This window comes from Solea solea, chromosome 7, assembly GCF_958295425.1.
Source record: "Solea solea chromosome 7, fSolSol10.1, whole genome shotgun sequence".
NCBI classification, from domain to species: domain Eukaryota; kingdom Metazoa; phylum Chordata; class Actinopteri; order Pleuronectiformes; family Soleidae; genus Solea; species Solea solea.
This window is the reverse complement of record NC_081140.1, coordinates 2136535-2148566: the sequence shown is the minus strand read 5'-3', so window position 1 is coordinate 2148566 and position 12032 is coordinate 2136535. Positions and strand designations below refer to the sequence as shown.

Sequence of the window (12032 nt, the reverse complement as noted above, 5' to 3'; positions counted from 1 at the left end):
ACTTTCACATATTCGCATATGGCAAGATATTACAGCAGCAATTAAATTGATAATTACTTTGGAGCCTGATCTCAGTTTCAGTGTCTTATACTTAGGCAACATACTAAATTAAATAAATAAAACAAGACAGAAACATATTGCAGCTATTATTGGCAAGTAGTAAAAAGGCAATAACCAGGAAGTGGCTGACCAATGAGTGCCCAACGATTTCAGACTGGATAGGAATAATGGAAGAAATTCACAACATGGAAAGGTTAACATTTTCCCTGAGACACAACACTGAAAAAGGTGACCAATACTGGAAGAAATGGAGGGACTACATAGAAAAATGTAGAGTTTACCGGTGAATGTATATTCTGTGTGGAATTATGTTTTATAGCGATGACCTTGGGGACTGTAAGGAGGAAGGTATTCTGTGTCACTGTGGACTCTAATGGAGAATTGTGGGTTCCTTAAAGACCCTGGATCCAACTCTTCAGCCTGTTTTTTGCCAAACCTTTGTTTTTACAAAACCTGTCATTGTGTTTTTGTTCTGTTTTGTGTGTATTTTTACATGCCTGTTTTGTTTTGTTTTTTAATGAAAAAAAGTCAATAAAAATAAAGTTTTAAAAAAAGTAAAGTAAATTCCAGTAATACAGTGAAAATATTTGTACAACATTAATTTTGCGAGTAAAGTCAACTTACTTTTGCAGATGATGTCAACTTACTTTTGCAAACAAAGTCAACTCAATTGTGTTAAGTTGATTTCACTTCCAAAAGTAAGTTAAAGGTGACATAGAATGCTTGTATCACACATATATGTTAGTTATGGAGATCTACTTACATATATTAACTTGTTTTCATGATTAAAAACCTCCTAATCGCTGCAAAAGAGCCGATCAAAATATCTCCTCACTGACGCTCTCGTCAGCCACGCTGTTTCAGACCAAAACCACACCCCCATAATGTGGACTGTGTTGTGATTGGCCAGCCAACGAGAGCTTTCCCACTGTCCTGTGATTGGCCAGGTACCTGGAAGTGACGTAATAGATAGGCCAGCTCTCAGATAAACAGCTCCCCCTCTGGCATGGTGGATGCTCGGCATCTCAGCAGCTACAACGAGAGTTGTTCTTCTTCTTCTTCTGCGGTTGAATGTACGCAACCGGATGTGCCCGGACTAGTGCCCGCACCGGGAGGCGCTACGGTGGTGAGAGGAGTGGTGAGGATTTCTGATGACAACATCCAAAGTTCCTTTCAGCAAACTTATTCTCCTCAAAAATACTTTGCATTTCATCAAAGGAGCATTCACAATGTCTACATTTGCTATAAGCAAAACCAACACCTTGTTTAAACCCAGCAAGGTCATGTTGGGCAAGTGTGTCTCCACATACGGATATCACAGCACCAAACAACTCAATTTCACCATTTGAGGTTTCAATCCTAACACCGTTGTAAAGAAGTGTCAGATCTTTTAGGATTCTTTTTAGTATAACATCAACACCCCATTGAGAAATATCATTTGCCTTGGCAATAGCAAGGAGTCTTATAGCAGCCAACTTTTGAAATCAATATTCCCTAAAGTATAATAAAACATCAATAATTTATTTGCAGAGGCATAAGGACCTAAAGGGTTACATATTTCAATTTCATCGGTGTACAATAGTATTTGCAATGCATTTGGCCTTTGAGAATATAAGGGATGGGATGCAAAAAGGGCTCCATCAGTAAAATCATACAAGAATCCCTCTACTTCTTTGTCGTACAGTGGTCAACATGGTGAAGATTCTAGCATTGGTCAGTAACTGCTTAAGACTTTGAATGAGTGGTACATAGTAAAAACTTTTGTTTCTTAAGGCCATGACCCTTAAAGGACCACGTTTTACCCAACAAATCTTCTGGGACACTACAACTTCCTCTGGGTTGACTGGATTGAATAGTTCCTGGATGGTTTTATCCTGTCCATATGCAGTGGTTAAGAAAGAATCCATGAATGTATCAAATGTAGCCAAAGCCTCATCTTGGAGCTGAGCAGTTGTCTCTGGATTCTCTTCAAACACCCTTCTGATTCTCTCCCTTAGCGTGTCAAGAAGAGCAGCTTGGTACTGTTGCACCCCTGAGATGACACTGTTGACAGTTCTCTGTGAAAATATATATATAAAAAAAAAATAATAATAATATATATATATATATTCCCCTCATATAATTATCGCTAACAGGCCCATAGTTAATATTAAAATATAGAAAGGAATTATTACGGTAATTATATTGTTATAAACATTGTATCAAGGCATTATTCACAAATATGATATCAAGAGTACTATTTAAGCATTTGTCCATCAAGACAAATTTACCTGTGACGAGTGGCACTGTTCCCGGACACTGATGGCGAATGCCGCTGCAGATCTGCCAATATCAGGTCTGGCTCTGGATGTCACAGCAACAGCCTCCTCCTTCAGAAAGTGATAAGTAAGAGTAGATAGACACAATCAGGGTTAATTTGAAATATTGTTGTTTTTGTGTTTTTTCTTACAGTGAAAAGTGTTTTTTCAAGATTATAAATTAGACTACAACAAACAATGAGGTTGGTGTCTAAAATTGACTCAGACAGCAGTGTTATTATTCAGCAAAGTACCCAGCTCTAATTACAGAGGTAACTTTAACTTTACTGGGTACTATTTTGTTTACAACTAAAAACTAAATGAATAACTAAAGCACATAAATAATACAGTCTACGAGAAAATGTTTCCATACAGTTATTGCCCTCTGTATAACGTTACAGTAGTTGAAAATTATGGAGAATAGCCATAATGCAGGACGAACTAATTGATGAGGAACAGGACGCACGAGAGGGGGAAAAAAATCATTTTAATCCCACATTTGCTTCACTGGACTTGGACCTGAGCAGCTCTATCGTCTATACTCCCGGTATAGATTCAAGGAAGCCACGCTTTGAATACACCGTTATATGTGGGAAATAAAATAAAATAAAACCCTTTACACAAGTCAGCATCAAACAGAGAGCAAATTAACTGGCGTGATAGACCCTCAGTGGTCAAAACGAATGTGGAAACTTACGGATTCAAGGCGGCCGACAGCGTCAGGCTGCCGTGACGGTTCAGGTAGAGAGGCACCAGGTGGGACAGCCACAGTCCTGTCCGCTGCAGGAGTGCTACAGCTGGCAAAAACTGGCACACCAAATGTTTCCTGTCCCAAAGAGCGAGATGAAGGCGTCGTACTCCATCCACTTGGTGGGCATACAGTCCTAAAATACTGAAGGTGCGTCCGTTTAATGTGGCGAAAGAAGGAGTTGAAAACTCGAAAGTCCTGTTCACATCCATCAATACCACAGTAAACCCAAAAATCCGGGCTGCGACTGTGGCTTGCATTAATGTGGCTTAGTAGGACTTTAAGACTTAGAGCAACAAAGACGAAACATATCATACACCTCCACGCTGCCATGATGCCAAACCGTCTTTGCAGATGCACCGTTTGCGCCAGGTTTGTGCGGCGATATTGTTGTCGCTGGCTGATGACCCTGAGGTATTTTAACACACAATTCAGCCAATTATATGTTATTTCATTCATTCTAAGAGGGTAAATGTTTTGTTTCAAAAATCTTTTATTAACAAATTAATGTAACATCCTCAGTTCATGTCCTCCAACCGTCCCACCTCAATGACGTCAGGATTTACGTTACGTCCAAGCGATTTTCCCGCTCGATTAACGGAAAGAGGCACATTACATTAGTGAAGGAACATCGGCTTAAGGTCAGTAAACTTAATTGGTATTTTAATATTACTTGCCAAAATCATATTTTAGAGCAGATTGTTGCTGTGATGGTTACCGTTTCAATTGTCTTCCACCGGGGTACTTGCTTAGCAAGCTAGCTGGTGTTAGCTCATGTGCACATTTGCATGCTAACTAACGAGCTCTGTTTGGCTGTGTGTTTTTGCTAGGTAGCCTACCACCTGTTAATTCTTCGGGGAGCCGATGAATCCAGAATGGATATTTTTGACGATGCCACTCTATCGGTCTTGGAGGGTAAGTCACAAATAAAGTTTATATTTGATGTATTGATGCTTTTGCCATATAATTTGTAGAGATAATAATAAAAGCTGATAGCTAAAGAAAACCAAATCAGTAATTTTGCTGTTCATTATCTGATTTTTTGAGTAATAGCCACAGTTGCAGCCCAAATGTGCTGATTAATCATTTAAATGAATTAATTAAATTAGTTAAGTTCAGTGTTGGTAATATTTTTTTAAATTTACATTATGGCATAAAGGTAGCCTAATGTTTAAAGTCCAGACTTTAACATTTTACCCTTGATTTTATTTGGGACAGGCATCTTTGTGAGGTAGGCTTATGATTATTTTCAATGCCTTTACAGTAATTACACCACAAGGAGGGTTCATAGCACAGACAACCAGATAAACAGTTTGCAAATGTGTTGGAGCTCAGAGGGAGAGATAATTGGCACCTCTTTATGTTGCTTGGTACTGTAGCTTGGCATTGCTTCATCTAAAGATATTTTTTTGTCATATTACAGCTGCTAGTGTTGATGAGGAGGCTTTGAAAGGCCTTAGCCGGGATGACCTGAAGGATCTTTTTCCTGGTCCTGGAAATTTTCTCAGAAGAAAGAAACTTTGGGAGTTCATCAATCAAAATGTAAACACAACTTGGAATAAGTAGTTATTAGAATTTACCATATTTTTAATGGTCCTAATGCATTTGTTTTCATCCTACATAATTCTTATAGTGTGAAAATACTACGGACCAAGATGCCAGCACTTGTAGTGGAAGTGGGATTATGCCCTCAACTAGCTCCATGCCACCATGCCAGCCTCAAGCCTCCACCTCCATATCTGCTGAGAAAACAATGAAAATGCCAGACCCTCCAGAGTATGTGGTGTACACAGATTCAGAGTTGGACATGGTGCGTAGTCAGTACTTTGCATTGCTCTGCAATGGAAAGGAAAAGAACTGCAAGATGTCAAAGGAGCTATGTTGCAGACTTGTAAGGAACACAATCACCAGCATGGTTGCAATCCTGCGTGCTAGTACCATGGGGAAACAAGCAAGTTACCCGTCCAAACTGGAAATGAGAGCCATGTCACAGAAAATTGTCGAATATTACCCTATGTTATGTGATGCTGATACAAATATACCATATGTAAGTCAGTCATCATCTACCGCTTTATCCTCTGCCAGAGGGTCGCGGGGGGTGCTGTGCCAATCTCAGCTACATCGGGCGATAGGATACACCCTGGACAGTTCGCCAGTCCATCGCAGGGCCACACACAGATAGAGACAAACAACCATTCACTCTCACACTCACTCCTATGGTCAATTTAGAGTGTCCAATTTACCTAATCCCCACATTGCATGTTTTTGGACTGTGGGAGGAAGCCGGAGAACCCGGAGAGAACCAAAGAGACAGACACAAGCTACTCAAGTGATACTACCATACTTCTTGAGAGCAATGATGACATCAGCGAGGACAACTCCAGTGCAGGTGTGCAAATTGTGGGCAAAAAAACGAAAGGGTGCTGTCATACAAATTTGTTTTTGTCTAAAAAATGTTTAATCATGTAATGAAACTAAAGTTGTCCACATTTGTTGAACCAGAGTTCATGGCTAGACATGCACTGTGTTTACATATGCCTATTTTGCTTGTCATCATGCTTATAATTGTATTGAGAATTTTTTCATTATTTCCCCAAAAAAGCATCCCCACCACCATCCCCCTCTGTGCCAAGGGAGCCAAATAGTCGCACCAAAACATCACTACTGCCATCCGAGTCCGCCTCATGCTCCGCACCCACGACTGTGGTTGCTTCACCAACCACGTCTGCAAAGGATGTTGTTGGTAAGCCCACCTCAGCACACCTCTCTGTCAACCATTATAATCGATAAAGGTTTCCCAAAAAATAGTGCATTGTATTTTAACCACACTTTATTTCCCCTGTGTTGTTGTTAAAGTGTTTACATTGAAATGTCTTGGCTCTGTTTTTTGTCATTTTAGTGGGCCAGGACAGTCTGAAGATGCAGGCTAGGCACTACAGAACCTCAAGCAACATGTACAATAAGCCCAATGCAAAACCCAATCAAAATGATGTTGCTCAAATTTTGGACCTTGAGTTTGAGGCCAGACGGGCTTTCATTGATTCAGATGTTACAAGGGAAGAAGATCGACCTGCAAAAATCTTTGAGGCATATCCATGCTTCAAAGATGTTCAAAATGTCCGTTGTTTTTTTTTACTACCTGAACTTGAATTACTGTGTATCCATCTGTGTTCTGAATTTCAATGCATTGTTAACTGTTGAATAACTGTGTACAATGCTGTTTTAGGCAATGGATGAGCTACGGCGCATAGTAGGTGGCACCAACAGCAGATACATCAAGGAAGTAAAAGGAAGATGGGCAGAATTCTGTGCTAAGGTGCAGTTCTACAGTGTGTGGAAGAAAGTCCTGAAACCCCCTTTCCCTTTGGATGTCCGCAGTGGTAAGTTGCTGTTCCATACAGTATGTATATGTATTGACATTTATACCACATTCAGACCATTCTGTTCAACTTTATATTCTTTAGTGGATTTCACACTTGCCCTCTTCAATGCACTCCCTTCCCTCTTCCCCTCACCAACTTCACCACCAAAGAAACTTGGGAATAGCTGTGAGGCACTTCTTCATATCCTGAAGGTAAGAAAATGTTTGTGTTGATTCCTTACTGACCTCTTTGAAGTGCCTTTATTTTCTCACATTATTGTGCTTGTTCACATTTACAGGAACAATACACCTAAGTTCACAATCATAGATATGACCTAATTTATGACAAAAGGGGAAAACAGAAGTGCCTCTAGTGTCCCTCAAATGGTGTTCACAGAAAGGAATACCATCAGTTTCCTACATCAGTTTAACATGTTCCCCCCTACCCTATTGTAAAGTAATTCATGTTTATTTCTTACAATCTGATAATAGTGAGTATGAGTTTTTAAACGTGAATTTAATTTAAGAGTGGTAAAGTAATTGGTTGCAACCTGATCATTTAATCTAAAAATGATCATACACTTTCAATACATTTTTACGTCTTCTGACTCTCGACACATTGTTCTTTTTTTTTCTGTTCCAGTACAGCGTGGGGAAGACCCCACGCTGTACCTGGAGAAGCGTCCTCTCTCCTCCCCAGTTCTGCTTTTTGATGGATCAACCACCATCATGGCTGTTGGTAACGTACCTGTGACCACCCTCCCACAGGAAGATTTCTCAGAAGGGATGTTGGCGCTAATGGCATACTACTACGCTTTGCATTTAACATACCCTAAATGTGTTGCAACGCTCCTCTCTGTTATTCAAACAGAGGTAATTGACGACACAATCCACGATCAAGATGCTACTAGTGCATATAAGAAAGCAATGGCTGATTGGAAATCTTTCATCGAGAAGTAGCTATCAAGCAGTACTTTGTGATGTCAGTTGTTCTTGTTATTGTTAGCTGTGCCATACAATGGTTTTGTGTATTCCACAAGTTTATTAGTGTCACTTAGTTATTTGCTTAAATTACTCACAGGGGTCCCAGCAGATCTTGAGACTAAGTTTTACCTCATCCAAGCCTGTATTACAGGATACGTTTAACCGAGAGAGCTGAGAATTAGGTTTTCTCTTTTGTGGAATGTGAAAAAAATATATTCAAATTCATGTGTAAAGTGAGAAACACAGCTGACACTGGGAAGTAACCCCAGAGATGGTAAAAAAAGTGCACACTTCACTCAAGAAACCCCTTTGTCTTTATGTAAATAACCAGGACTTTCACAATGAATTTTTGCCTAACTACCAAGCTAACTTAGTTTCATCATACAAGCCATCAACCTGTCAGTTTGTAAGACAGTGAGACCACACCCTGGAGACAATAGACGAAACGTCATCACTCTGTATATTCTGCTCTTTGATTATCTGTAAATGAATTAATCAACTTGGTTCAAACTTCATCAGTTGGGGACAGTCCCACCACTCTGAAGTGTAAACACTGTCTCATTTGAAGTGTGTAGGTCTGATGTTCTCAGTGCAGGAAGTAGACAAGTCAAGGTGGCTCAACTGTCATGTGAAAAGACCCCATGGTGATTAAAAGGTCCTCAGACGGAAATAGCATTCCTGAGTAAATCACAATGGATATGTAAATGTAAAGTGTCTGTATTCTGGTGGGATATCTTGGATATAAGGGACAGAGCTCCCATTCACCGTGGAGTTTGGTCTGCTTAACAGAAGCTCCCACACATCAACTGTGTGTCATACAACTTACTGGCTGTATTTTGTACTACTGGACATTTCAATAAACTGGTATGTTAACTTTTCATTTCTAATATTGCCTTGTTGAGACTTATGTTCTAAATAGTTAAGAATCTGTTATTGAAGATTTATTTAGTCTAGTTATATGGTGAGATTTAACACTCATACCCTCCACCTCTGAGTTGAATAGAAAAGATTGAGTATCATGTCCTGTAAACTGTTGAGTTACATTTCTGACCTCTGAATACTTCAACCCAGGTGTCTTGGCTATTCTTCCATGTTCAACAAGGGCTATATCCTTCACCTCTGAGTTGAATAGAAAAGATTGAGTATCATGTCCTGTAAACTGTTGCATTACATTTCTGACCTCTGAATACTTCAACCTAGGCATTAGGGCTAATCTTCTATGTGGAAAAAGGTCACTGAGTGTTTTTTATAATATAAACCATCCCTGAACTAGACCAGTGTCAGATTTCTTGACAATAGGATTGAATTCTTAAAGGGTTTACATTTTAAATGATTGGTTAACTTTAATTCCCACAGTATTTAAAAGTAAAGTTAATTGTTGTTTAAATGGAGTCAGATTGAATAAATATTTACTATACTTTACTTTGGAAAACCTCTTGCTAACGCCGGAAAGACAGAATACTTCTTGGGGAGAGATTGTTACTTGGTGGTAGATATTTCCTCCCCTACAAGTTAGATCCTATCCCCACCAAACTGTTTAAAGATGTGTTTCCTTTAATTAACAGCTCTATATTGACTCAAATGAATATATCCTTATTAACTGGATATGTGCCCCAAATGTTTAAAATAGCAGTTATTAAACCCCATCTCAAAAAAAAAAGCGACCCTTGACCCAGATATTTTAGCTAATTACCAACCTATATCTTCCCTTCGTTTCTAAAATCTTAGAAAAGGCAGTTGCTAATCAATTATGTGAATATTTGCGCATTAATGGCCTGTTTGAAGATTTTCAGTCAGGTTTTAGATTAAACCATAGCACAGTAACAGCACTAGTTAAAGTTAGTAACGACCTTCTCTTGGCTTCAGATAATGGTCTAGTTTCTTTACTTGTCCTATAAGATCTTAGTGCTGCATTTGACACCATTGATCATAATATTCTACTGCAGCGATTGGAGCAGACTCTTGGTATCACAGGTGCTGCCCTCTGCTTGTTTAAATCATACTTATCTGATAGATTCCAGTTTGTTCATGTTAATGATAAAGCCTCACTACAAATAAAAGTTAATTGTGGAGTTCCACAAGGCTCAGTGCTTGGGCCTATACTTTTTACCTTATATATGCTTCCTCTAGGGAACATTATTAGGAAGCACAACATACACGTTCATTGTTATGCAGATGACACACAGCTATATTTATCAATGAGGCCGGATGAAATAAATCAAGTTGTTCAACTCCAGGAATGTCTCAGAGACATTAAGTCCTGGATGACCTGTAACTTTCTACTTTTACACTCAGAAAAAACTGAGGTCATTATACTCGGCCCTAAACACCTCAGAGAAAAACTTTCTGATCACATTGTCACTTTAGATGACATCACCATGGCTTCCAGTTCACTGTGAGGAACCTTGGAGTTTCTTTTGACCAGGAAATGTCATTTGATTCACACATAAAACTAATTTCCAGAACAGCCTTCTTCCACATTAACATTATGAAACATTATGAAAATTAGAAACATTCTGTCCTTACAGGATGCTGAAAAAGTAGTTCATGCTTTTGTTACATCTAGATTAGATTACTGTAACTCCTTATTATCAGGATGTTCCAACAAGTCTGTTAGAACCCTTCAGTTAATTCAAAATGCTGCAGCATGAGTTCTGACAGGAACTAGAAAGAGAGACCATATAACTCCAGTGTTAGCTTCTCTACACTGGCTCCCCGTACAGTTTAGAATTCAATTTAAAATCCTCCTTCTCACGTACAAAGCACTTAATGGTCAGGCCCCTTCATACCTGAAAGACCTAGTCTTACCTTATCACCCTAATAGACCACTTAGGTCACACAATACAGGTTTACTTGTGTTTCCCAGAGTCTGTAAGATCAGAATGGGAGGCAGAGCCTTCAGTTACCAGGCTCCTCCTCTCCTGTGGAACCAGCTTCCAATGACAGTTCGGGAGGCGGAACCTCTCTCTGTATTTAAAGTTAGACTTAAATCTTTCCTTTTTGATAAAGCTTATACAGTAGTTAGAGCTGGTTCAGGGAAACCTGGACCATCTCTTAGTTATGCTGCTATAGACCTAGACTGCTGGGGGATTTTCCTGTGGTGCACGCACATTCACTCTCTCACACTCAGGGTATGAATACTACATTTTATATGTCATTAACCTTGTCTATTTCTCTCCCTAGTCTCTGTATTCTCATCTTGCAGGTTGCAGGATCAAGATCCAGTTTTCGAGGCCATCCATCACCATTATCATTGTGCTATAATTAAAAGATGATATTAGTATATTTTGTATATATATATATATATATTATGTTTGGCTCTCGAGCGGCTGGGCTTACACGCCACGCTCAAGGTGCGCTGTCTCTCCAAGCTGCGGTGGTTAATGCCGGTAGCGGCGTTAACCTGCAACCACACGGTGTTAGCCGTGAGGCACCAAACAGTATGATGCAGAGGGGGAGGACACTTACCACCGCAGCTTGGAGAGACAGCGCACCTTGAGCGTGGCGTGTAAGCCCAGCCGCTCTGCAGTACAACAACAAAACACTCCGATCAGCACACAGGTGAATGGGCATGAGAGACGTGAAGCAGCGCACAGTCCTACTCACCGAGAGCCAAACACTCCGACCGGAAGTGACGCGCTTACAGGAGTGCAGAGAACGAGAACCGATAGAATATGCCGCATTTATAGTCCCGTCCACCTAGAATGCATAGCTACCATTGGTGTTCAAATCAGGGCCGTCATAATGCATGAGATAGCGCACATCCATGCTGCTACATTCAGTTCTGTGGCGAGAGTAAGAAAGAAACCTAACTAAATAATAATTGTTGAGAGTAAGGAGCCGACAACGCCACTTTGGGACTTTCACCCGAAGATTATATTATCCCAGGTAAAGGACACGCAAGTAAGTACTACTCAATGAATGCAGGAGACGTGATTCCAAATGTTAAAATAATACACACTTTAATAAATTGTTTAAAAGCACAATGTGTTCACTCAAAATCAAAAGAAAATAAATCTGTGCAGACTAAGGCTTGTGGTGAAATGAAGCTAGTGAGAGGAGGAGTCTAAATCAAAATACTCAATCACCAGGTTATGTGACAGGCACACACGCACACACACACACACAGTGAATACCCAAATCCCAGGGGACACAGCACGCAGGGAAGACGGACACCTCCACCCAGGTCACCAGCACCACCACCAGCCATGGCACTAAAAACAAGATACAGAAATTAATAGCATGAATAAACAGGATAATAATAATAATAATAATAATAATAATAATAATAATAATAATAATAATAAGACTGGGCAAATTATGTTACTAAACTAAATATAAATTGCCCAGAAGAAAAGAAAATATCACTAATCACTCAAAGAAAATAGCCAAATCAAACACAATAAACCAAAGAATTACAACCGGGCAAATTATACTACCAAAATAATTTACATATAATTCCCCAAAATAATAAACATATAACACTATATAAAACACACTAATATGCCCCAAAAATATATGTAATACGGCAGTTAATGAAAACAAAATAACCAAGATCCATCTCAGAAATCAAAACAAACAA

At 39.5% G+C, this 12032-nt stretch overlaps 1 pseudogene; it reads left to right on the top strand.

Annotated features, from left to right (window-relative positions):
- The first annotated feature begins 4789 nt into the window (after positions 1 to 4789).
- On the top strand, positions 4790 to 10737 carry LOC131462832 (uncharacterized; annotated as a pseudogene).
- Positions 10738 to 12032: the final 1295 nt, after the last annotated feature.